This window comes from Oncorhynchus nerka, linkage group LG12 (assembly GCF_034236695.1).
Source record: "Oncorhynchus nerka isolate Pitt River linkage group LG12, Oner_Uvic_2.0, whole genome shotgun sequence".
Classification (NCBI taxonomy): domain Eukaryota; kingdom Metazoa; phylum Chordata; class Actinopteri; order Salmoniformes; family Salmonidae; genus Oncorhynchus; species Oncorhynchus nerka.
This window is the reverse complement of record NC_088407.1, coordinates 68,221,969-68,249,667: the sequence shown is the minus strand read 5'-3', so window position 1 is coordinate 68,249,667 and position 27,699 is coordinate 68,221,969. Positions and strand designations below refer to the sequence as shown.

General features: G+C 39.4%; 1 long non-coding RNA gene across 1 annotated transcript; it reads right to left on the bottom strand.

Annotated features, from left to right (window-relative positions):
- Positions 1-386: 386 nt before the first annotated feature.
- Positions 387-24,780, bottom strand: LOC135574358 (uncharacterized). The gene is made up of 3 exons (XR_010465409.1): positions 24,295-24,780; positions 11,875-12,130; positions 387-2,084 (listed from the first exon to the last, which is right to left on the bottom strand). It is a non-coding gene; the product is annotated as an uncharacterized LOC135574358 (long non-coding RNA).
- Between the last annotated feature and the right edge of the window lie 2,919 nt (positions 24,781-27,699).

The following is a 27,699-nucleotide window of genomic DNA, read 5'->3' as shown; positions in this document are numbered from 1 at the left end:
ACATTTCGTTTGAGATGATTCCATTGATTCCATTGAAAACAGTAAGAGTTTCATTAACCAATGAGAAAGTGGTTGAAAATACTGTAGATAAACACTCCTAATGGGGCTCCAAAAATGAGTAGAGTAGGACATGACAGTCAATGTGACCCAAGGATCTTAATGAATTCTTAAAATCTGCTGATGAAAAAACTTTTAGCAGATAGAAAGTTGAGCTTCAAGACTGAGAAGCTCTGCACTGATAGGGAGAGAGAAGATGTGGGAAGAATTTCAACCTCCCAGTTTTTAATGCCACTGGAGATAATTAAAACTTTCTGGAAATATTAGAGATTATGTTACGGTTTTCTTGCGGTGAAGGAGAGGAGGACCAAAATGCAGCATGGTAATTTTGATACATGTTTAATAAATGAATAAACACAAACAATACAAAACCTAAACAGCCTATCTGGTGCAAACAAACACAGAGAAAGGAACAATCACCCATGAAACACTCAAAGAATATGGCTGCCTAAATATGGTTCCCAATCAGAGACAACGATAAACACCTGCCTCTGATTGAGAACCACTTCAGGCAACCATAGACTTTTCTAGATAACCCCACTATACCACAATCCCACTATACCACAATCCCAATACCTACAAAAGAAAAAACAAGACTAAACACACCACATAATAAACCCATGTCACACCCTGGCCTAACCAAAATAATAAAGAAAACACAAAATACTAAGACCAGGGCGTGACAGATTAATTATATATTGAGGGAGAATAAAGATATTTCCTCATCAATTAGCTGAAGCAATACATTATGCTGAGGCAATATAAACATTCAAAATACAGTTTAGAATTATGTTTAAATTGTGCCGTCAAACAACACTGTTTGGGTAGGGACTGGTAAGGATTACAATGATAAGTAGTCAAAATATCACCATTTAAGTGCTCTCCCAACTTTGAAAACTTGCTGAATATATTCAACACTGCATTTAACATATACAATATTAATCACTTTAAGCTTTTATAACAGTTTACTAACATGACATTAATGTTATTATCTTATCATAAGCATTAAAAATGGTATTGTCTGTTATACCTACCCCTCTACCTTATATTATAACCTATAAGGGACATACGACATTGATGGTGAGTCTTATCAATGTAATCATGTAATGTAATCATTTTCAATGGAGGATAATAGCCTACATACTCTGACAGTGGAAGAGACCTAGATATGCACGCCATACAAGGAAATATTAGCGGGGAAATTCACTCTCTTTTTCAGGGAGGACAGATTGTGAAAGGCAGGAACAGGTACAGTGGCACAGTAAGGAGATAACCAGGAGTCCCTTTCCCTCGCAGCTTCGAAATATGCAAGCGCTGCACATGGCGCTGAAATGAGACCTGAAATGTAGCCCTTTAACTTTTGCTACATGCACAGTCAGCACGAGGGAATGCCTGGTAGATTAACATGGAGAACCCCTCTGTTTAGCGTGTTAGAGCAGCTCAAACAGGTTAGTTTAATAATGCATATTGACTCATGCATATATTCTCGGCACTGTGTCAAGTACACTGGTAATAACACGTTTATCGTCTCAAAACGGACACATTCTATATCAGGCTTTGTTATGGAGCATCCTATAGATGGTGATTCCATTTCTGCCTTTCATAGAGCACCTAAAGACGTGTTCAAATAATCAGCCATTGGGGAGACCCCTAAAATCATTCTCAAGTTCGTGTCTATTAAAAAAAATATGATAATGTACGAGTTCTCAAATTGTTGACCTCAAACAGTGAGGTGTTAATTACTGTGTATTGTTGAACATTTTCATAGAACTGTTGTTTTATTTCAGTTGCTGTAAAGGCAGAGTCTTCTCTCAATGGCAGGTCAATACTTTTATTCGCCATTTTTAGAGATTTGATGAGGGATGACTCCATCTACCATGCAGTCTCAAACTACCAAATTATCCACTGGCTAAACACAAACAGCCACTCTCTAGTGCCAGAGTCGATACTCCACCTACTGAGGTATTGATGGGATGGAGATCTGGATGAGAGGCTTGAACTATTGCCAAACCTACAGCCTGTAATCCCTGAGAGAGAGAGAGAGAGAGAGAGAGAGAGAGATAGGGAGAGAGAAAGAGAGAGAGAGAGAGAGAGAGAGAGAGAAAGAGAGAGAGAGAGAAAGAGAGAGACATAGGGGCAGAGAGAGAGAGACATAGGGGCAGAGAGAGAGAGTATCTTTGTTAAACTCCCTAAATCATCTGCCATGGGCGGACCAGAGCAGTCCACTCACAGACATAGATATCTTATTTAATTTGTAATACTTCATTAATAACCCATCTAGGATGGTGTTGCTGTAACCCCACTGCTAGATATTCCCTATGCTCAATATGTTTATATCTCCCACCAGATGGATCATTCGTCAGGGACTTGGGGTTTGCATCCATTTGTATCTAAGTCAGATGTACCAACACGTGTGTTCCCCTTCTCTGTACCATGCTTTTTGTATGGAAACAATATCTGTGTTAGATGATAAAAAGTTCATACGTAAATCCAATGAACATATATACTGAACAAAAATATAAATGCAACATGCAAGAATTTAAAAGATTTGACTGAGTTACAGTTTCTTTGAGGAAATCAGCCAATTTAAATAACTTTATTAGGCCCTAATCTATGGATTTCACATGACTGGGAATACAGACATCTGTTGGTCACAGATACCTTAACTTTTATTGAGGTATCACAATGGGCATCGGGTACTCGTCACTGTATTTCTGTGCGTTCAAATCGGTAAAATGCAATCAAATCAAATTGTATTAGTCACATACACATGGTTAGCAGATGTTATTGCGTGTGTAGCAAAATGCTTGTGCTTCTAGTTCCGACAGTGCAGTAATATCTAACAAGTAATTTCACAATTCCACAACAAATACCTAATACACACAAATCTAAGTAAAGGGATGGAATAAGAATATATACATATAAATATATGGATGAGCGATGATCGAGCGGCATAGGCAATGATGTTATAAAATTGTATAAAAATACAGTATATACATATGGGATGTGTAATGCAAGTTATGTAAACAATATTAAAGTGACTAGTGATCTATAAATTGAAGTGGCCAATGATTTCAAGTCTGTATGTAGGCAGCAGCCTCTCTGTGTTAGTGATGGCTGTTTAACAGCTTCTACCCCTAAGCCATAAGACTCCTAAACAGCTAATCAAAGGGCTACCCAGACCACTCTTTTACTCTGCTGCTACTCTCTGTTTATAATCTATGCATATTCACTAACTCTTCCTACATGTTCATATTACCTCAATTACCTCGACTAACCGGTGCCCCCACACATTGACTCTGTACCTGTACCCCCTGTATATAGCCTCACTTGTTGTTTTACTGCTGCTGTTAAATTATTTGTTACTTTTATTTTCTATTTTCTACTTAACACTTTTTTTCTTAAATGACACTGTAGTGAAGCTTTTTAAAATTGTATTTGCTTACTCAGGTATACAGTTCACTCAGCTATAGAGTTGACTCAGCTATAGAGTTCACTCAGGTATACAGTTCACTCAGCTATAGAGTTGACTCAGGTATAGAGTTCACTCAGGTATACAGTTCACTCAGGTATACAGTTCACTCAGGTATACAGTTCACTCAGGTATAGAGTTCACTCAGGTATAGAGTTCACTCAGGTATAGAGTTCACTCAGGTATACAGTACAGTAGTTCTAAAGTAGTATATTTTCTCTGAAAAATGTTGTCTTAAAGTTGGAGGATGAGGATAAACATCAGGCATCGTCTCTCCCTAAAGGCCGACCTGGTATCCTCCCAGCCTAATCTCAGACTCTACCACTTACTTCAAAAGCCTGTCAGGCTGAGCACATAAAAAGTGTTTGCCGAGAGCCCCTTCCTGGCCGACTAGAACATTCAGAACAGCTTTCATTTTTATCCTGGAAACGTTCTGTGGAAGAGAGGACAGTCCCCATCTGAACATCCTCGGGTCAGCGCATAAACACTTAAAACATTTTAATCTCATGGAAATGCATTCAAATGTATTCCCCTCACTGCAGGTTGTTATTGTAAACAGCATATATTACACTGTTTAAGGGCGGGTTGCTGTGGTGTAAATAATACTCCATCTCCAACGTCATCAATCAGATGAGACTTGGGCAACGAAAGGAATTGGGCAACGAAACTTTGATAGTTATTCTCTTCAAGCGGTAGTCAAGTGTTGAGGAAGTTATCTCCATTGCCTATTGTATAGTTATAATCCCAAGCATATGTATTATAAATGGTTCCCTTACTGTACACAACAACTACATCATCGTCAATGGATGGCGAGGGAAGTAATGCTTCATTACATTCAAGAGTCTCAGAATCATAAAAAAATGTACAGAATGCATTAAAAACAACTATAGAAACAACAGACATGATTTATTATTTATTATAGTTGATAAACGTTTCCTGGTCCTCGTGTTTGTTTGTTTGTTTGGATGCATGTATGGCGGCGTGAATGACCCATATTGCCTAATAGTAAGGACGAATGTATGGTAGTGGTACGGTATTGCATAACATAGAACATTCAGTATTTACAGTGTTACACGTCGGCATGACAGAATCTGATTAAGCAGATTTTTGCAAACCAGTCCCTTTGCATAGTGTTGGCATTGTTTTGTGCAATATTCCTTAATAGTTGACTCCCGCTTTCCCTTGAGATGCAGCCTGGTCTCATAGACTAGACGTAACATAGTTATCTAAACCAGAGACACTAAATTAGTATGATATATTACGTTTGGTATGGTTACATAAGACAGATGGTTACAAAAACGAATGTAGGGTGGCTGGTCGGGGTGGATGGATGGGTGGGCATCTAACGCGAACGTCTAGCAACCCAAAGGTTGCAAGTTTGAATCACATCATGGACAACTTTAGCGTTTTAGCTAATTAGCAACCTTTCAACTACTTAATTTTTTTTGTCTACTTTGCAAATACTTAGCATGTTAGCTAACCCTTCCCCTAACCATAACCTTAATCCTTTAACCTAACTCCTAAACTTAACCCTATCCCCTAGCCTAGCTAACGTTAGCAAGCTATTTAATGTTAGCCACCGATCTAGAATTCATAACATATAATACGTTCCGAAATTCGTAACATATTGTACGTTTTACAAATTCAAAGCATATTGTATGTTTTGCAAATTCAGAACATGTAATACAAATTGTAATTCTTAACCTCTCTAGGCCAACATCCAGTGAGATTGCAGAGTGCCAAATTCAAATACAGAAATACTCATTATAACATTTTTGAAAACAAAACATATTTTACATAGGTTTAAAGATTAACTTCTAGTGAATCCAACCATGGTGTCAGATTTTTTAAATGATTTACGGCGAAAGCATAGCTTACGATTATTTGAGAACATAGCACAGTTAACAAATTATTACAAACAGTAACCAGCCAAGCAGAAGCATTACAAAACTCAGAAATAGAGATAAAATGAATCCCTAACCTTTGATGACCTTCATATGGTTGAACTCAGAAGACATTAATTTACTCAATAAATGTTCCTTTTGGTCAATAAAGCCTCTTTATATCCAAAAACCTCTGTTTTGTTCACGCATTTTCCACAGGCTCAAACGCAGTCAAAACAGGCAGACAAAAAATCCTAATTGAGAGCATCCTGTCGGTCTGTATCACTGCCTGGTATGGCAACTGCACCGCCCACAACTGCAGGGCTCTCCAGTGGGTGGTGCGGTCTGCAAAATGCATCACAGGGGTCAAACTACCTGCTCTTACAGCACCAGCACCTACAGCACCCTTTGTCACAGGAATGCCAAAAAGATTATCAAGGACAACAACCACCCGAGCCACTGGCTGTTCACCCCGCTACCATCCAGAAGGCAAGGTCAGTACAAGTGCATCAAGACCATCTCAAGAACATCAAATCAAATCAAATGTTATTTGTCACGTGCACCGATTATCAAGGACAACATACAGTACACTTAGGTTGGAGTCATTAAAACTCGCTTTTCAACTACTCCACAAATTTCTTGTTAATAACAAACTATAGTTTTGGCAAGTCGGTTAGGACATCTACTTTGTGCATGACACAAGTAATTTTTCCAACAATTGTTTACAGACAGATTATTTCACTTACAATTCACTGTATCACAATTCCAGTGGGTCAGAAGTTTACATACACTAAATTGACTGTGCCTTTAAACAGCTTGAATAATTCCGGAAAATTATGTCATGGCTTTAGAAGCTTCTGATAGGCAAATGTTATGGTTCTGAGACTCTTGAATGTAATGAAGCATTACTTCCCTTGGCTGTTGTGATCAGTAAGGGAATAATTTATATTATATATTCTTGGAATTGTAACTATACAGCAGACAATGGAGAGAACATCCTCATCCACAGGTACATTTGGAGGTGTACCTGTCACGACTTCTACTGAAGGAAACTCCTCTCCCTGTTCTGGCAGGCGCTCGGCGGTCGGGGGGTCCGCCGGTTTACTAGCCGCCACCGATCCCTTTTTCAATTTTCTGTTTGTTTTGTCTGTGATCCTTTCACACCTGGTTTCATTTGTGTTTAATTCTGTGTTGTATAAGGGTAACCTGTTGCCTGCCATAGTTCGTGCGGGATTAGACTTGTGGTTATTGTGCTCGTTCGTATTTTGGATGTGCATTTAGTGTCGGTATGTCCCTCCGTCCCTTATTAAATTACGCTTCTCAGACATACCTGCTCTCCTGCACCTGACTCCTACACCTCTCACCGAGACGCACATCATCACAGTACCTGTGGCTGTATTTCAAGGCCTACCTTCAAACTCAGTGCCTCTTTGCTTGACATCATGGGAAAATCTAAAGAAATCAGCCAAGACCTCAGAAAACAATTGTAGACCTCCAGAGGTCTGAATAATCCTTGGGAGCAATTTACAAATGCCTGAAGATACCATGTTCATCTATACAAACAATAGTACGCAAGTATAAACACTATGGGACCACGCAGCCGTCATACCGCTGAGGAAGGAGACGTGTTCTGTCTCCTCGAGATGAACATTCTTTGGTGCAAAAAGTGTGAATCAATCCTAGAACAACAGCAAATGACCTTGTGAAGATGCTGGAGGAAAGAGGTACAGAAGTATCTATATCCACAGTAAAATGAGTCCTATATCGACATAACCTGAAAGGCCGCTCAGCAAGGAAGAAGCGACTGCTCCAAAACCGCCATAAAAAAAGCCAGACTACAGTTTGCAACTGCACATGGGGACAAAGATCATACTTTTTGGAGAAATGTCCTCTGGTCTGATGAAACAAAAATTGAACTGTTTGGCCATAATGACCATTGTTGTGTTTGGAGGAAAAAGGGGGAGCTTGCAAGCCGAAGAACACCATCCCAACCGTGAAGCATGGGGGTGGCAGCATCATGTTGTGGGGGTGCTTTGCTGCAGGAAGGACTGGTGCACTTCACAAAATAGATGGCATCATGAGGGAGGACAATTATGTGGATATATTGAAGCAACATCTCAAGACATCAGTCAGGAAGTTAAAGCTTGGTTGCAAATGGGTCCTCCAAATGGACAATGACCCCAAGCATACTTCCAAAGTTGTGGCAAAACGGCTTAAGGACAACAAAGTCAAGGTATTGGAGTGACCATCACAAAGCCCTGACCTCAATCCTACAGACAATTTGTGGGCAGAACAGAAAAAGCATGTGCGAGCAAGGAGGCCTACAAACCTGATTCAGTTACACCAGCTCTGTCAGGAGGAATGGGCCAAAATTCACTCAACTTTATTGTGGGAAGTTTGTGGAAGGCTAGCCGAAGCGTTTGACCCAAGTAAAAAAATGTAAAGGCAATGCTACCAAATACTAATTGAGTGTATGTAAACTTCTTACCCACTGGGAATGTGATGAAAGAAATAAAAGCTGAAATAAATCATTCTCTCTACTATTCTTCTGGCCTTTCACATTCTTAAAATAAAGTGGTGATCCTAACTGACCTAAGACAGGGAATTTTTACTAGGATTAATTAAATGTCAGTTTAAATGTATTTGGCTAAGGTGTATATAAACTTCAGACTTCAACATTACCTAGAACATTGTAAGATTGAAGAACCACTAGTGACAGAATAAATAGTTCCTAAAGGAGGCCTCCATTTGTACAGACATTAATGTACAGACTTTAGGTTTTGGTCATAGCTTTCGAACACACAGTTTATCCGTAAGTTACCAGTGATCAAGTACCACAACCAAGGACAGATTAGCTCTCCAGGTTCATCTACATCTCAGCACTCAAGTGGTTAAATACATTGCAAGTACATTAGAAGGCATACACAGTACAGTACCCCTGACATAGCCTAGTACTCTCTCTCTCTCTCTATATATATATATATATATATATATATATATATATATATATATATATATATATATATAGAGTACTAGGCTGATTATGTAATTTATTTAATTAAGCCTGCAGTTGCATTCTGCCTCAAACATCAATGTTTTATGCATTTTTTAATTCTATTTATGGTATTCATATTTTAAATGTGTGCATTAGAATTTCTATCATCGATTAGTTGAAAGGAGCTGCTATCCATGTCCATATAAAGTAGACAGATTCCTGATTTTGAGCTTGGACAGAGGATTACTTTACTGCTGTCTTCAAGGTAAAGTTATGTCTAATTGTATTACATAATTGAATATCCATGCCAATATGAAGCTAGGTTTTTGGTCGGAGAGCAGAAAACCTCCATCAATCAGTCTTAAGATGGATATTAGAAATCTTTCTAAAGAATTTTTGTAGGTCATGCGATACCTTCAAACTTTTACCTGCCCACAAACATGTGCTATCATGCACTTTAGTAACCGTTGTCTTGAAAACTCAACTTACAGTCAACTTATAACCAGTCATTTATTATTGATACCATCTTAACCCCCACTGTCCCTGAATCTACAGTAGTGCTCCGATAGTGTCCTTTACTGTGATCAAAAGCCATCCATCCTTCAGGGGAAAAAATCTTTGGAATTTCATATCGTCCTTTTCTTTGCCCTGGCATCTCAATTAGCAACAGGGCCAAGCAACAGAGACCATCCGGATGGGCTGGGTCTCTGGAAGGAAGGTTCCTCTCCAGCTTAGGGACGACCATATGGTCATTTCATATTCCTCCCTATGAGGATTAACGGCAGCCATGACCTTCTCTTCTTCCAGAGCCAGAGACAACCACACGTAAAGCCCACTTAACTTGGAACTCTGTCTGAACTACAGTAGATGCCAAAGTGCCTTAATCGCAATGTGAAAGTTCTGAGGCCCCAGAAAGTCTCCCCTTTAGACCCTTGCTTTTGGCATTCCCATATTGTTTTTGATGCCAGACATTTCTTATCTCTGGTGTATTTTTCACTTTTCATATGAAATTCAGAATTGAAAAGAGGGTTTGAGTTTTTAAAGCAGTAAAGCAGCTGGTGTGTTAGAGTTTGTAGTGAACATGTTGTGCAGGAAACAAGGTCCTGTCATTTCAATAAAAGATGAGTCTGCATTGCAGTACAGCTATGTTCTCTGAGTGACGTATCAGAAGGCCAAAGATGTGTCTGAACACAAGTGCTGAAAGAAACCGAATGAAAAGACAACTCATTAGTCCTACTAGCAATGTCTCTATAACTCTTTTGCCCTTAATTTAAAACAAAATCTGAACATTTTATTTGTTTTCTAGCATCCTCAAGGTGAACGCCTAGAATATTCAATATAGCGGTCACATCAAGGCCATAATGTTTTTCACTCTGCACAATGAATCTTGTGCGGTCGTTGTAACACTAGTTTCTCCCAAGTCAAATCTGATGTTTGCAGTGTCCTATTCAACTTCCTCTAAAAGGGAGATACCTACTCACAGCTGTTCAGGCTATGGCAAGGTCCCATTTTCTTTGTTCTGCAAACACATGCAAACTGCTTTGCATTCTGTCGTTCTGCCGCTGAGCAAGGCAGTTAACCCACAAAAGATGTGGATGTCGATTAAGGCAGCCCCCCGCACCTCTCTGATTCAAAGGGGTTGGGTTAAATGCGTTGAAGGAATTGAATTGTACAACTGACTAGGTATCCACCTTTCCCTTTCAACACACAGGAGACAGACAGGTGACTGAGTTCCAGTGGGAAAGCATTGCTTACCTATTCACACTATGGGGGAAAACACTGTCAATTGAACAGTGGTCAACATATACTGTCAAAAATAATAATAATAATTTCAGACCGGTATTCCCTATGTCTACATCATAGCACACATACTGTGTGGGGCCATCGGAAAGAGCAAAGAAATCAAGCACGGTGGTACAATTTCAGGATTAATTCTGTGATTTGGTCATCAGATGACAAAAATAAATGATATGTACTGTAAATAAGCAACACAATTATGCACACCAATGGTTTCCTTTCCATTTCCATTTTTATTGCTGTCCATTCTGGGCCATTTCATGCGCAAAGCAACATTAAGCTTAAACCAATTTGTTTCCACTCAACATATTTGCATTAACATCGGCCCCTACGTAATGAAATGTTGTCCATGTAAAATGTTGGACGTACAGTTTGTGCAATATAAAAATCGAATCATGCCAGGGATCACTAAACATGGATAACTATGAAGTTATCTAATTTGTTTCAACTTTATGGAGCAGAAAGTAGATTTTGATCAGTAAGGTAGAGACAACATTCATTAAAAAAAGTTAACTTACATATATGGTATTAGCATTTTCACTACCATAAAAACAATACCGGTCAACAGGAAAATGGCTTCCGAAATTGGAAAAAAAGCTTTCAAGAAGAAAGATTTATGTAGGCAAAAGCAACTTTATCCTTTTGGGTTTTGAACATTTTTATGGATTTGTTTTGGGCTTGATGCTTTTTTCCACCTGTACTGTTTGTGTGTTGAAGTGTCGGAATGTGTAGCACAGCTTTTTTACAGTATGGTGATGAATGATGGCTGGGACTTTCAATTCCCTCTGATACTCACCATCCATCTGCACTCCTTTTGTTGTTACTCACACACATTAAACGAGGTGAAACAACATACAGTATATGTTATTTTTGAAAACATTTGACATGTTATTGGTGATCAAAAACGAGAGAGATATGGACCTCAAAAGTCCAAAACCGGAGGCTTTTAATGAGCGATAGTTTACTTTCCTGTTTTACTGTAAGACAGATATATTAATCACTGAAGTAACTGTAATATGAATGAGTTATTGAGCAGATAAGTTCACAGCGTGAATCTGCGTTTTCCTTTTGGAAAGGGGGATACTTTCCAGCAGATTCACACTTAGTATCACAATGTATAAGATACAAAGCCAGAAATCATTGGTCTTATCCTCCCATTATGAGCTCATGTGTATCTATCTGTCTCCAACTGGAGACGAAGTGGAAGAGTGGAGTAATGGGATTGTATGGGAGGGGGTGTTTGACTTTAGGAGGTGTTGTCCTGTGTTGGTTTTGGAACGTTACATCCTGCTGGATTTCATGTTCGATCAGCTGGCTCTGGCTTTGGTCCCTTATAGAGGATCCTATTGTGGGATTTGGACAGGAGGGCTAAGTGCTCTACCGTGATGTGCTCTACCGGGAGGCTCTGAGAGGACCTTACTCCTGTCTGTCCACACAACCATAGTTGTGAGACACACGCGCACACACACGCGCGCGCGCGCGTACATGTATGCTCCTGCTTTGGTCAGACTGACAGCTGATCCCAGAGTATGTCAATTGGGCACACCAACACACACATGCATGTACGTAAGCACACACACATGCAAGAGTACACACACACACATGCATGCCGTAAGCACACACTCACTCCCCTCAAAAACAACAGGGAAGACTGTGGAGGAAACCCTCACCTCTCATTCTGGCCCCTGTCACAAACACTTCTTGTCGTCAGGTGTTCATTGTCTCCACTGAGCTGGTTGCTAGGCAATCCAGGCTGCATTAATATGCACGGTAGAAGGAGCAGGGGAAGCCTCTTCTCTCTGGAGCGTGGCAACTGCTATGACAGCGTCAGCATGGGTAGAAGACTGAATCCCTCTCTCACAGCCCCTGCTCTTATAGCCATCCAGCGCACATACTGTTCAGTAGACAGCTAGGGAAACACAGCCACTGGAGCAGAGTAACAAGAAAAGGGTGGTTAGATTGCTAACAATTTACAGAGGGAAATCCACTGTCTGAAATCAGTTGAAGTTGATGCTTGTTTGAATGGGGTTTTTTTTACCTTAAAATTTAAAAGCCAGCTGAAACTGTTGCAAATTTGCTAAGACGTATGAGCCAAAGTTTGACAGTGTGAGTTAGTTTTTTTTTAAAGGAGACTGTATGGTATAGTATGTATTTTATGGTTGACGTGTACAGTACTCTGATATGAGAAAGAAGACTTAAGTCTTTGGTGGAATCAACAGGGGTTTGCAAAGCAAAAAGAGGGGAGATTGAATTGAACACATGAAACCACTTCCCTCCTCATCTGCTCATCATCTGACTCCCCTCTTCAACCTGACATCTCCCCATCAGAAGAGGAGTGGAGAGGAGAGCAGTACTGTTCCAGCTCCGGCTCGTCAAGGTTGAGGAGGAGAAACTGACGACAGCGCGAACTTGGTCACCAGTGAGATGCAACTCAGGGAGGGAACGCTCTGCCGCGTGGTACGACATCTGATGAAAGAAGACCTCGAATTGGACAGCCTGGAAGACGAGCCAGCCCTCTCCCTCAAATCCCGTGCCCCCCCACTGTCAAAGTATGAAAGGAGACGACTTTTCCCTTAGTTGCCAGGGATGTCTGTGCACTACGGAAAGGCGAAAAATCCCTCCAGTATGTCCAATGCTATGTTCCTCCTGATGCTCTGCAAGGTAAGTCATCACCCTGGTTCGCATGCAGTCAGCTGGGGTTACCATATGTCAAACTTGTATCTTGTATCTGCTTGTTGACAACAACAGGGTTATATGGACCTATTATTATAATCTAGATTTTTTTATCATGGTTGTTATGTCTTTTTGCAGTTCAACTAGGCAAATTATTAGTTATTATTTTTAAATGTTCTTAATAATATATATTTTTGTCTAGAGGAAAATGTTGAGAAATAATAGGGTATACGTAAGGTGTTAACTTAGTCATGTCTAGCGGAAAAGAACAAAGCTTAGATTTGAGATTCATACAAATATAATAACAAATAGAAATACAAATATTTCCTCTTCTGTCTCCTGTACAAAAAAAACCTGTTTAATAGTGTTTCATGATTGCACCTCCCTTGTAAAATGACATTTTCAGCAAAATCGGATATTGAACTACTCATTTATCTTGAGGATATTGGGATATTGGTGCAGTGCTAGATGCAGAAGACAATGTATTACAAGCTCTTTATTTTTCTTTGTCACTGGATTTCAATTAGAAGAGGTAATATAAAATTGGGTCAAGATCAATATGTGTGATGTGGCTCTGTAAAAGAAAAAAAAAGAGTCTTAATAACTGGAAGTTCGACCATAATGAGTAAATCAAGAAAATCTCATAAAAAGATGAAATGTACTTCATTTAGTGAAAGCGTGTGTGCGGGGTTGTGCAACTGTGAATTTGTGTGCATGTGGTTATTAATGTGTGTGTGTGTGTGTGCCTTGCAAAAGTATTCAGATCCCTTGGATTTGTTCACATTTTATTGTGTTACAAAGTGGGATTAACATTTATTTAATTGTAAATGTTTTGTCAACAATCTCCACAAAATACTCTGTAATGTCAAAGTGGAAGTAAAAAAAAAGAAAGAAAGAATTATACAAATTAAACAACCAAAATAAAGTTGTTGCATTAGTATTCAGTTCCTTGGATACATTTCATTTGGAAAACACCTTTGGCATCGATTACAGCTTTGAGTCTTCTTGGTTAAATCTACAAAACATTAGGGACTCCTGCAATTTCCATGACATATACTGACCAGGTGAATCCAGGTGAAAGCTACTGTATGATCGCTTATTGATGTCACCTGTTAAATCCACTTAATCAGTGGAGATGAAGGGGAGGAGACAGGTTAAAAGAAGGATTTTTAAGCCTTGAGACAATTGAGACATGGATTGTGTATGTGTGCCATTCAGAGGGTGAATGGGCAAGACAAAATATTGAAATGCCTTTGAATGTGGTATGGCCGTAGGTGCCAGGTGCACCGGTTTGTGTCAGGAACTGCAACGCTGCTGGATTTTTCACTCTCAACAGTTTCCAGTGTGTATCAAGAATGGTCCACCACACAAAGGACATCCAGCCAAGTTGAGCCATCTGTGGGAAGCATTGGAGTCAACATGGGCCAGCATCCCCGTGGAACGCTTTCGACACCTTGTAGAGTCGATGCCTCGAAGAATTGAGGCTGTTTTGTCCTTAATGTTTTGTACAATCAGTGTACATACTACCTAAATTGGCCCGATCAGCCAGTGCTCCCGCACATTGGCTAACCGGGCTATCTGCATTGTGTCCCACCACCTGCCAACCCCTCTTTTTACACTTCTGCTACTCTCTGTTCATCATATATGCATAGTCACTTTAACGATACCTACATGTACATACTACCTCAATAAGCCTGACCAACAGGTGTCTGTATATAGCCATGCTACTCTTTTTTCAAATGTCTTTTTACTGTTGTTTTATTGCTTTACTTACACACACACACACACACACCTTTTTTTTCCCGCACCATTGGTTAGAGCCTGTAAGTAAGCATTTCACTGTAAGGTTTACACCTGTTGTATTCGGCGCACATGACAAATAAACTTTGATTTGATATAAGAGCTTTGTACACCTGGATTGTAGAATATTTGCCCATTATGATTTTTCAAAATTCTTCAAGCTCTGTCAAGATGTTGGGGATCATAGCTAGACAGCAATTTTCCAGTCTTGCCATAGCTTTTCAAGCAGCTTTAAGTCAAAACTGTAACTTGGCCTCTCAGGAACATTCACTGTCTTCTTGGTAAGCAACTCCAGTGTAGATTTGGCCTTCTGTTGTTGGTTATTGTCCTGCTGAAAGGTGAATTCCTCTCGGTCTCTTGTGTAAAGGAGACTGAAGCAGGTTTTCCTCTGGATTTTTTCCTGTGCTGAGTTCATCCCATTTATTTTTATCCTGAAAAACTCTCCCGTATTTGCTGATGTCAAGCATACCCATACCATGATGCAGCCACCACCATGCTTGAAAATAAGGAGGATGTTACTCAGTGATGTGTTTTGTTGGATTTTCCTTCTCAAAAACAAGGCTTTTAATTTAGACCAAAATGTGTATTCCTTTGGTGTGTTCTATTTGCAGTATTACTTTAGTGTGTTGTTACATACAAGATGCATGTTTTGGAATATTTTTATTCTGTATTTTTGTAATTTAGGTCATTATTGTGGAGTTACTACAATATTGTTGATCCATCCTCTGTTTTCTCCAATCACAACCATTGAACTCTGTAGCTGTTTCTAAAATCACCAATGGCCTCATGGCAACGTTCCTGAGCAGTGTAATTCCTGTCCTGCAGATCAGTTCAGAAGAATTGCTGTATCTTTGATGTGTCTGGGTGGTTAAATACATAATCCACAGCATAATTATTAACTTGACCATGCTTAAAGAGATACTAAATGTCTGATTTGTTATTGTTATCCATCTACCAATCACTCCCCTTCTTTATGATTCTATTTTATTTGTTAAGCCAGATTTTAATAGTTATGCTTTAGTTATCCACTTTGACATTAGAGTATTTTGTGTAGATTGTAAAATAAAAAAAGACAATTAAATCCACTTTAATCCCACTTTGTAACACAACATGTGAAGAAATCCAAGGGTCCAAGGGGTCTGAATACTTTTGCAGTGTGCTGTACAGTACACTCTGAATGAGTGGGGGGTTGTTGTTTGTTTTAATTCCATTTTAAAACAGTGCCAAAAGGAACTCTGCCTGTCAGACCCTGTTAACATCTGGGAATATTTGACATGCTCAGAATTATTCAAGTGGCAAAAGGTTTTACTCTTCACTGATCTACAGACGCTGAACCCGACTAGGTGTAGCTGGAGAGCCTGGATGTGTTGTTCCAGGTATGAACGTTTCCTTGTTTCCATGGTGATGCTCTTTTTTTCTTAGACACACTTCCAGCATTTGTTCTAAAACACAGGAACCAGGGTCCTCCTTTAAAAACGTTGCATGTAAAAAAATATACTCTAAAACATGCTTGCGCCCGTTTTTCCAACAAAAGTTGGCATTTATAAAAACGGAACGTGGCATAAGAATGTCCTTACTTCCATTCAAACTTCATGGCTCTCCAACCCTGTTCCTGGAGAGCTACCCTCCTGTAGGTTTTCCACTCCAACCCCAGTTTTAACTACACTGATTCATCTTATAAATCAGCTCATTATTAGAATAAGGTGAGCTAGATTAGGGTTGGATTGAAAACCTACAGAATAGTAGCTCTCCAGGAACAGGGTTTGAGAGCCCTGCTTTAGACCATGCGTAGGCACAATTTCTAGTGGTTGAAGTATTCTATTGCAAACAGGCAAGTATAGGCCTAAGTATTTTGTACAACTGGGGGATATGATGACACACTTATTCATATATAAAAAACCTGAAAACATAATAACAAGGTGCAGCCTTTTGCCATTAGTGAGAAGAGCAAATATCTGTGTTTTGTTTTGGAATCTAAAGTAACTAGACATAGGAATGCATTTCCCATTTATTTTATTTTCACAACCATTGCAGAATAAATTCCTCACCTTTTCTGGCAGTGATTGGTTCATATTCCTGAAGTAGCCGTATAACAAATTACCATGTGCATCTAATAATTTAACTGGGCTTATTTGTCAAGTAAATAAATAGGTTATGTATTTCAAGTTTAACTGAATGTGATTTTTTGGGAAATAGCCTAGACAATGTTTCAGAATTCAGCATATTTAGGTTGGGTGAAAAGTCAAAGAAAAACATTGTTGAATTCAAACATTCTGCTAATGGTCCACAACAATTTGCCATTATTCTTTTCTTTCAGCATCTGTCACAGTCCTTTGTCAAATACAGCATAAGTTACTGCAAAATAATAATATTTAGTGCCAACACTTCCAAACACATTTGATCTTGCCATTGCTCTTTCTTTTAGGAAAGACCATATACAGTGTGTGCAAATGTAGTAAGATTAGGGAGGTAAGGCAATAAATAGTCCATAGTGGCGAAATAATTACAATTTAGCAATTAAACACTGGTATGATATATTTGCAGAAGATGAATGTGCAAGAAGAGATACTGGGGTGCAAAGGAGCAAAAAATAAATAACAACACGGGGATGAGGGATTTGGGTGGGCTATTTACAGATGGGCTGTGTACAGGTGCAATGATTGCTTAAAGGGAGATATGAGACTCCAGCTTCAGTGATTTTAGCAATTCGTTTCAGTCATTGGCAGCAGAGAACTGAAATGAAAGGCGGCCAAACAAAGAGTTGGCTTTGGGGATGACCAGTGAAATATACCTGCTGGAGTGCGTGCTACAGGTGGGTGCTGCGATGGTGACCAGTGAGCTGAGATAAGGCGGGGCTTTACCTAGCAAAGACTTAAAGAAGACCTAATGCCAGTGGGTTTGGTGACGAATATGAAACAAGCGCCAGCCAACGAGAGCATACAGGTCGCAGTAGTGGGTAGTTTATGGGGCTTTGGTGACAAAACGGGTGGCACTGTGATAGACTACATCCAGTTTGCCGAATAGAGTGTTGGAGGCTCTTTTGTGAATGACATTGCCGAAGTCAAGGATTGGTAGGATAATCAGTTATATGAGGGTATGTTTGGCAGCATGAGTGAAGGATCCTTTGTTGCGAAGTAGGAAGCTGATTCGAGATTTAATTTTGGATTGGAGATGCTTAATGTGAGTCTGGAAGGAGAGTTTACAGTCTAACCAGACACCTAGGTATTTGTAGTTGTCCACATATTCTAAGTCAGAACCGTCCAGAGTAGAGATGCTAGACGGGCGGGGGAGGGCAGCAATCGGTTGAAGAGCATCGGTTGAAGAGTTTTACTTGCATTTAAGAGCAGTTGGAGACCACGGAAGGAGTGTTGTACGGCGTTGTAGCTTGTTGGGAGTTGTCTTAACACAGTGTCCAAAGAAGGACCAGAAGTACACAGAATGGTGTCATCTACGTAGAGGTGGATCAGATAATCACCAGCGGCAAGAGCTGCTACATCATTGATGTATACAGCGAAAAGAGTCGGCCCGAGAATTGAACCCTGTGGCACCCCCATAGAGACTGCCAGAGGTCCGGACAACAGGCCCTCCGATCTGACACACTCTGTCTGAGCAGTAATAATGGACCACATTTGAAATAATCCTTTTAGTCTTTCTTTAAGGTTATGCACATAGGTTTTAATGCACTACTGCTGAGCAATTAGTGCTTTTTGAGGTCGGTTTGGTTTTAGGTTCGATTATATATATTTTTCCAAACATTAAATGCGCTATGCATTATATCGGTTGAAAGCTGTAACAACACAGAACAAAACAATGAATCCAAGTGCCATGATGGTGGTGACTGCCCATTACTGCTTATGACTTTTTAACTATAATTTATTCACATTACTGAAATAAAACATTTCAGCTGTTGTGTATATTTGTTTAATTTGTTGACTTTATTATTTCATTCCAAGTCATCATCTCAGCTGCTGCCTATGCTGTCTGACAAAATCACTATTGTATTAGTTCTTCAAAGTAAGGCATATTTTATGACTGCTGAATACCAAATGTCAATCACTTAGATAATGTATTTTTAGGTAGAGGTACGTCGAGAGGCAACTGCTCTCCTTTTCTCTCCATCTCCTTGTCTGTGTCAAACAGAAAGATAAAGCGCGCAATGGGTTATGGTCATTGTAGTCAATGTCCACGTTTTCTGCACTGAACTATGTAGAATTATTGACCTGTTGGAAACTACAACTCCATCGCCTAGTTCGGGTTTGTTCTGATTAATCTCTAGAGAAACTGGCATCGAGCTCACAGAAGAAGAAAAAACGAACAAAATGGGATTCAAATAATTTAACCAATGTCAGTCAAAAATATCCACAATTTCAGTTAATCGCTCAGCACTACAATGCTCGAGTGACAGGTATTACACAAGTATATATAGTTTGGAGGTCCTCAGCAATTAATTGTGCTTAGTATGACCAGGAATCTGTAGTTTGGTGTAGTTTTCTTACTATAAGCTTACAAAAGTGACTACTTTAGTGTTCAAAGTACCCCACAAAGAAAGCCTGATAGGTGTAAAACAAAGCGAACATGACATAAAGAACCATGTGACCATTGAGTAGAGTAGAGTGCATTGTATAGTCCAAATGCCACTGATTGCAACACACCTTTCCTGTTGTAAAGCGTGAGTACTGGACCAGCCAGCCAGCGCAGTGGAGGTTTGTCTGGGTGGAATCAGGAGCGTTTGTTTGAGAGGAGCAACTGCACTGCACTCTGTGGTAAAGCTGTTTCTCTGTTCCTAGTTTTGGCAGGGCCTTCATATCTCTCTCTCTCTCTCCCAAGTGCAGTTTGTATCAGCAGCGAGTAGGCGTATTGGCATTAGGGCCCATCGTATTGGCATTAGGGCCCATCCAGCAGCACACTACACCATGAGTGCCATTCAGTTTGAGGGAAGCCCTGTTTATAGCACTCCCCAAGAGGGGCAATCAAAGCCCATTGTTGACTTCAAGTTGGATTTCACCTGTTGTCCATCATGAATAGAATTGACTTAATTGAATTAGCTTATTCTTAACCAAGTGACATTTGCTGCATAAAACATGCTTCAGAAATTAGTAATTGGTGAAGTAATTATTGATTGGGCTCCCGAGTGGTGCTGCGGTCTAAGGCACAGCATCTCAGTGTTAGAGGTGTCACTACAGGCTCCCTGGTTCAAATCAAGGCTGTGATTGGGAGTCCCATAGGCCGGCACACAGTTGGCCCAGCATTGTCCAGGTTTGGCCGGTGTAGGCTGTCATTGCAAATAAGAATTTGTTCTTAACTTGTTATGGCTGCAATCCCGCTAACGGGATCGATATGACAACTACCAGTGAAAATAGAGGGCGCCAAATTCAAACCACAGTAATCTCATAATTACCATTCCTAAAGCATACATGTGTTTTATATCATTTTAAAGGTAATCTTGTTGTTAATCCCAACAAATATGCTTTTCAGCAAAAGCACTACAAACGATTATGTTATGTTACCAAACCACAATAAGCACAGCCATTTTCCAGCGAAATATAACATTCACAAAAAGCAGAAATAGAGATAAAATTAATCACTAACCTTGAATTATCTTCATCAGATGACACTCATAGGACTTCATGTTACACAATACATGCATGTTTTGTTTGATAAAGTTCATATTTATATAAAAAAATCTGAGTTTACATTGGCGTATTAGATTCACTAGTTCCAAAAACATCAAGTGATTTTGCATAACCACATCGTTTCAACAGAAATACTCATCATAAATGTAGATGATAATACAAGTTATACATATGGAATTATAGATATACCTCTCCTTAATGCAACCGCTGTGTCAGATTTAAAAAATTGTTTATGGAAAAAGCAACCCATGCAATAATCTGAGACGGAGCTCAGAACATTAGCCAAATTAACCGCCATGTTGGAGTCAACAGAAACCAGAAAATACATGATAAATGTTTCCTTACCTTTGATGAACTTCATCAGAATGCAGTCCTAGGAATCCCAGGTCCACAATAAATGCTTGATTTGTCCAATTAGCTACTTTGGTTAGCGTTTGGTAAACAATTCCAAAGTCACAAAGCGCGTCCACTATAACGTGACGAAATGTCCAAAAGTTCCGTAACAGTCAGTTAGTCGAAACATGTCAAACGATGTACTGAATCAATCTTTAGAATGTTGTTTACATATATCTTGAATAACGTTCCAACCGGAGAATTAGAATGACTTCAGATGACCGGTGGAACGCAGGTCCTTCCCCTGTGAACGCACATGTATATATATTTTTCTTCATATATATTTTTTATATATTTTTATATCTCAATTTCCATCTACGGACTGAACATACTCTCCTGCAACCCGCCTCACCCAATGTGGTACGGATCTGCTATTTTTTACACTTTAGAACCCGGAACCACCATCAGAGGCTAGCCAGCTAACTAGCTACTAGCTAGTACTCAGTTAGCCACTGCTAGCGGTCATCACCGTTAACTCGGACATCAGCCAGCCTCAGCCCGGTCAATTGTTGCCAGTCTGCACAGCGCGATATCAACCCAGAGCATATCGGACTGGATTTTCTCTATCACATCGCCGGATTCCACCGCAAGCTCTGAACCTTTACACTGGATCATCACAGCAAGCTAGCTGCTATCCAAGTGGCTACTCCTGGCTAGCGTCTCTGTCCCGAAGCAAGGACCAGTTAGCCTGGAGCTAGCCTCAAGCTAGGCCCATCTCCAGGCTAGCTGAAGGGGTCCATCAGCTAATTCTTGAGCTACAATATCTGTTTTGCCAATGGGACTGGACCCTTTTACTGCCGATACGGAGCCCAGACGATCCGTCATGACTGGTCTGCCGACATAACCGTCCGAGGGGGTTTCAACTGGCTCTTCCGTTGTGATGTCCCCCGAAGGCCCATCTGCTAGCCCCGGCCCGCTAGCTGTCTGAATGGTCGTGTCTCCAGCTGTCTCCAGCTGCACTGTACCTGTACACAGCCAATCTGTAAATAGCACACCCAACTACCTCATCCCCATATTATTACTTACCCTCTTGATCTTTTTCACCCCAACATCTCTACTTGAACATCATTATCTGCACATCTATCACACCAGTATTAATGCTAAATTGTAATTATTTCACCTCTATGGCCTATTTATTGCCTTACCTCCCTACTCTTCTGCATGTGCACACAATGTACATAGATTTTTCTATTTTTCTTTTCTATTGTGTTATTGACTGTACGTTTATTTATGTGAACTTGTCTCAACTGGCCTACTTGGTTAAATAAAGAAGAAATAAATAAAATAAAAACATTTAATCGAGCTAGGTTTGCTTCAGTTGAATCCCATTAAGGAAAGGCAAGAAACACAACACTGACACCTGACGTCATTCATCACACATATGCTGATCATCTTGACTTGCTCAAATAAATAAAAATGTGTTATGCTTATTTCAGTTACATTATTTGTCCCTCCTCTCTTATTAGTAGATGGAGTCCATGACAGGCTACTTGAGGAAACTTTCTGAATCGACATAGAGAGAATAAGCGAACACACACACCACACACACACACACACCCACATACATACATACACAGACACACCTTAAAAGGATCCATCAATCAAAGCCACCAGCACGTCTCAGACACTGACAAATCACAATTCTCCTTTCCTAAAAACTTATTCAATACCTAGGCTCATCTTCAAATCTTGGCTGTAGTCGATCAGAAAGTAGGCCTAGGCTACATTATAGAGTAATGCTTTATACCATGGCATTGTTGAATACTAATTTCTTATTAGCTTGAAAGGCATTCAAAACGTACATTATTTAAGTGATAATGCCTGAGAAGCCGGTGTTTGCAGTATATATTGGCACGGGTATTGTTAGGCCAGAGACAAAGTCGAGGTCCGGCAAACCATGCCAATATATTCTCCAAACACCAGCTTCGAGGGCATTATCACTTTTATACAATGGGTTTCCAACATATTCAAATAATTATTGACATATTTGATGAATTTATTTACACTATTTCATCCTTCCACAAGATACAAATCTAAGGTTGCTACCCAAGCTAGCTGGTTGTTCGTTCTATCGGCTCGGTTGCCAGAGACGCGACCCAGTCTTTCAGTCTTTTTGTTCTGTATTTATGGACAATCGTTCATTCTAAATGTTATATTGCCATATTGGCAGGCATTGTTCTTATTACTTATTCTAGCTAGCCAACTACGGCTGACTTACAGTTTCATCAAAAAGTGCAGTTAGATTAACAGCAAAGTAGCTGCATTTGTATTTGTTTCAGCTTTTTTCTAATGACATTTATTTGGATACATTCATAACAATGAGCTAATGATGCGCGACTTCGCCAGGCATAGAAAATGTGCTCACTCATTAGGACACTGTTGTTCAGAGGAGCTAGACAACAACACAGCTAACACAAACACTTCAAACTGAAGCTGGAAAGACTGCAAACTAGCTGAACTTCGTTTTTGTTATACTTTTTTTCAACTGACATTTCTTTGTATATATCCATATATACCAGCTGATATACCAGCTGATTCATGATTTCAAATGGCTGCCTGCCTGTCTGTTTAGTCCCAACTCTCAACACGTTCAATACTATGGGACAGCTGGAGATCGAATTTGAACATTGAAAAAAATCTCCTCTGTTGAAAACAAAATGTTCGTCTAAAATGTATGTGAGATAATGTCTAGATGCTTTTTAAAGTGGAGATCAAGTTCATAAATGGCCTGGCTGGGCTGATTGTGGATTGCGCAGTCAGATGGAACAGAGTAAATAGGCATTTTAACGTCATAGATTTAGCCAGTTGTAACTTGTGGAATAGACACCGGCTGGATTACGGTTTTAACCAATCAGAATTTGGAATTTGACCCACCTGTTGTATAATTCCCTATAACGCACAGTATATCGCCACGGTAGAATCCAATGGCTATAGTTCATTCTTAAATGTTTTGTTAGAGCTGCTTTTTAAAGCAGAAAGAAAACTTTATTATTCGTATTGTTGATTTTGATTTTCATAGTAACAAGCTTGGACAGATGATTTGGTTAGCTAAACTAGCTAGTATGTTTGTTTGCTTACCACAACAACTACTGTAGCTAATAAACTTGCTAGCTACTTCAGTGGATGTTGAACACATTCCTACCGGCAAATGTTAAATTATATCAATGGTATAAAAGGGAAAATCAGCTTGGGGCTCTATGCATTCTCTGGAAAATAATGCTCCATGGACTTGGCCAAAGATTTACCAATACTGTTTGCCAGAAGCCTGATTTTTGGCAAGGGTGTTCACAATGAACTGGCAGAGAAGTTTGAATGGCAAGGGCTTCTCTGGTGTGATGTGATCACATTGGCCGGTGGTAACAATGGAATTAAAGGGAATCCTCTGTTCTCCCCACGTCTGTGACGTAGAAGTCCGTCACTGGCCGCGGGCAGCATTTGGTTCTTTAACGCACACACATATTCATCACTTCTCCCTGCTCCATTATAAGATAAGTTAACAATGTGGGTCGACACACAAATTAACTTCTGTCTTGGTGCATGCATTTCACACTTGTCAATGTTCATATTTGAGAGATACAATAATTATTATACTTATCAAGGTTGTGGATGAGCGCATTGTTTGTTTGTTCTGTTCTCTCTCTCCATCTCTGTAGCTTCCGGGTATGCTGGAAAAGGACCCGAGCTAAGGGAATTGGGTTGGCTTTATAGTGCCTGTCCCAAATGGCTCATTAATGCATATGGGCATATTGAAAGATATTGTCAGTAGTGATGTAATGTTGTAAATGTTATGTTGTGATATTGGTTAAAACCGTGTTGCAATGTATATCCTTTAGTATGTTTAGTTCATGGAAAATGTAGGTTTGTATTGTTAATTGATTAATTAATTAGGGTTAATTGTTCTGAGGGGAGGGGCTAGCCCTACAAAAGGAGCCTCTCTTTCAGTCATGGAGAGGCATTTTTGGATTGAGCTGTGGATGGGGCAGCATTGTTTTTAAGCTGTCCCATAAGGTAGACGTTGATGGCAGTACTGTTGTTTTTTGTTCCGGAATCACTTGTAAATAAACACCTTTGCACAGAAGAACTTTTGCGGCTCCGCCATCTTTTTATTTTGATAGAGGTTAGGTTATCCAGTTTAGCCTTCTGGCCTACTCTACGTGACACCCCACGTCCATTGTTTATATTTACATTAAAATGTATTACATCAGAATGCCCAATGTTAGAATGTTTCCAATCAAATTCATGTATTAACTAAAATGTTTTCCTAACAGTCTAATTTGTATAAACTTTGTGATTGGATGATAGATGTGAGGGTTATCAAATCAGGACAAAATCCTTTGATCTCCTCGAGCTCATTAATGATAGAATGTTAATGAGATTGCCGAATGGTCAGCCTCGCACACTAAGAAACAAGAACGCTTCAAAGTAACGCATTTTTGATTGGTTGTCAGTGTTTAATCGTTGGAGGGACAGGGAAAAAAACACTCTGAAAGTGATCCAAATGGTAACTCTCGTTATCGTTCTCCAATCATTTTGTAGTTATTGTTCAGTGAGTCCACTTGAACAGTTATAGTTATTTCCCTTGGTGTGGACGGTCCTTAAGACTGTGGTGTGTTTTCACACAATCTCACTGGAAAACTCCCAGAGAACTGAAAGGAAAATATATTTGTCCTGTCATTAACATATCCTTCAATTAATTAGATGTTGTTTTAATTATTGATAATGTGAGCCAAAGAAAGGGTGTCACGCCCTGGCCATAGAGAGGCTTTTTATTCTTTGTTTTGGATAGGCCAGGGTGTGACTAGGTTGGGCATTCTATGTTCTTTTTTCTATGTTTTTGTTCTATGTTTTGTATTTCTGGTTTTGGCCTGGTATGGTTCCCAATCAGAGGCAGCTGTCAATCGTTGTCTCTGATTGGGAACCATACTTTGGCAGCCTGGGTAGTTATTTTCTGTTTAGTGTGTTTTACACCTGACGGAGCTGTTTCGGTTGTTTCTTTTGTTCCTTGTTGTATTTAGTGTTCAGTTTATTAAAATAATGATGAACACTTACCACGCTGCATCTTGGTCCTCACCTTCTTCCACCAACGGTCGTTACAAAGGGATGATACTGTAGGCCAAACAATGGGTTCAAACTTACAATGCGTTACACTAACTGTTCTCCATGGGACTCATCTTTCCATTTGAATGAGTTATTATCAATATAACACCAGTTTCACATTCAAGACACCATCTCCAGGTCAAAACTATACGACACACCAACCAAGGCTTGAAGCAGGTGGTCTTTCTATTTTTTATGTACATGAGTTTTCATGCTTTTACAGTTACAAGTGTACACATCAAAACCACTGACCCGTTAGAGGAGCTAGCTTTGGTCCTCTGGGTCATGTTCAGATACCAACCTGCCCAGGCTGCTCCTACTGTGGGCCGACAACATGCACCACAGACCCAGCTAATGTACCCCTCATAAACCATAAGCTATATAGAGCTATAAGTGCAAGCGTGGAGAGTGATTTCATCCCATGAGCCATTCGCACGATGACCAGTGTGTCAATCAAGATGGTCTCTTAGCTGCTCCTTGACAGTGTTTTCCACTATTGGGGAGGCAACTAGTGTGTCAGGTCAATCATCTTGGGCAATCCACTGAGCTATGCTTCTTTGCTCCCCTTCATCCCCTTACTTCAGTGAGTCAAACAACAACTGGAATGAGAATATGTCATTAAGAAATCTAAGAAAGTTGGAAAAAATAACCTATGAATGAGTAACACATTTTCCTCATCTAAAGTACTAGTGTGATCTTTCCAATAAAATACATCTAGATACTTGACATTAAGATATTTTTTAAATACCTACAGTTAATATCAATTTATAAAAGCTGGATATGCGGCAGATGAATGAAAAATCAACCATGTGGAATAGTATTTGACTACAAATGTACAGCAGATTACTATATTTTATTCAGTGGATGGAAATTAATATATTTTTGATAACTCTTTTACATGCACTTAAATAAAGATTATTCTGTAAAAGCTTGAAGAAAAGGAATGCAACATTCAGAAGCAACTGTGGTGTGTGTGACCCAGTGGTGTAAAGTACTTGAACTTGAGAGTACTACTTGAGTTGTTTTTTGGGGTATCTGTACTTTACTTTACTATTCATATTTTTGACTACTTTTACTTTTACTTCATTACATTTTTTTTTTAAAAGATGTACTTTTTACTCCTTACATTTACCCTGACACCCAAAAGTACTCGTTACATTTTGAATGCTTAGCAGGACAGGAAAATTTCCTAATTCAAGAGAACATCCTTGGTCATCCCTACTGCCCCTGATCTGGAAGACTCACTAAACACATGCTTTGTTTGTAAATTGGAGCATGCCTCTGGCTATCTGTAAATAAAATAAAATTATAGCATCTTGTATAAGGAATTTGAAATTATTAATAGTTTTACTTTTGATACTTAAGTATATTTTAGCAATTACATTTACATTTGATACTTAAGTATATTTATAACCAAACACTTTTAGACTTTTACTCAAGTAGTATTTTACTGGGTGACTTTCACTTTTATTACTTCTATTAAGGTATCTTTACTTTTACTCAAGTATGACAATTGGGTACTTTTTACACCACTGGTGTGACCCTACATCCCTACAGTTTGTGTGTGTGTGTATGTGCACGTGTGTGTATGCTTGCATTTCTGTGTGTGTGAGAGAGAGAGGGGGTTGTTGTTGCAGGGTCTGTGTCTATCAATCAGAGCTTGCCTAGCACATTTTGTCATGAAAATGAGACAACTCAACATACAGTACATTATGTTTTATTTTCCCAATATTTCAAATTGACAAACTGTATTGAGTATTAAGGAAGACACACTCTCCTACATCAAAATCAGGTAATTCAGTAAATGTCTGATAAAACAGTGACATTACTAACTCTATATGAGTAGCTCTATATGATGTTTTTACCCACCTCTTCACACTGTGAAGCAGACAATCAGCT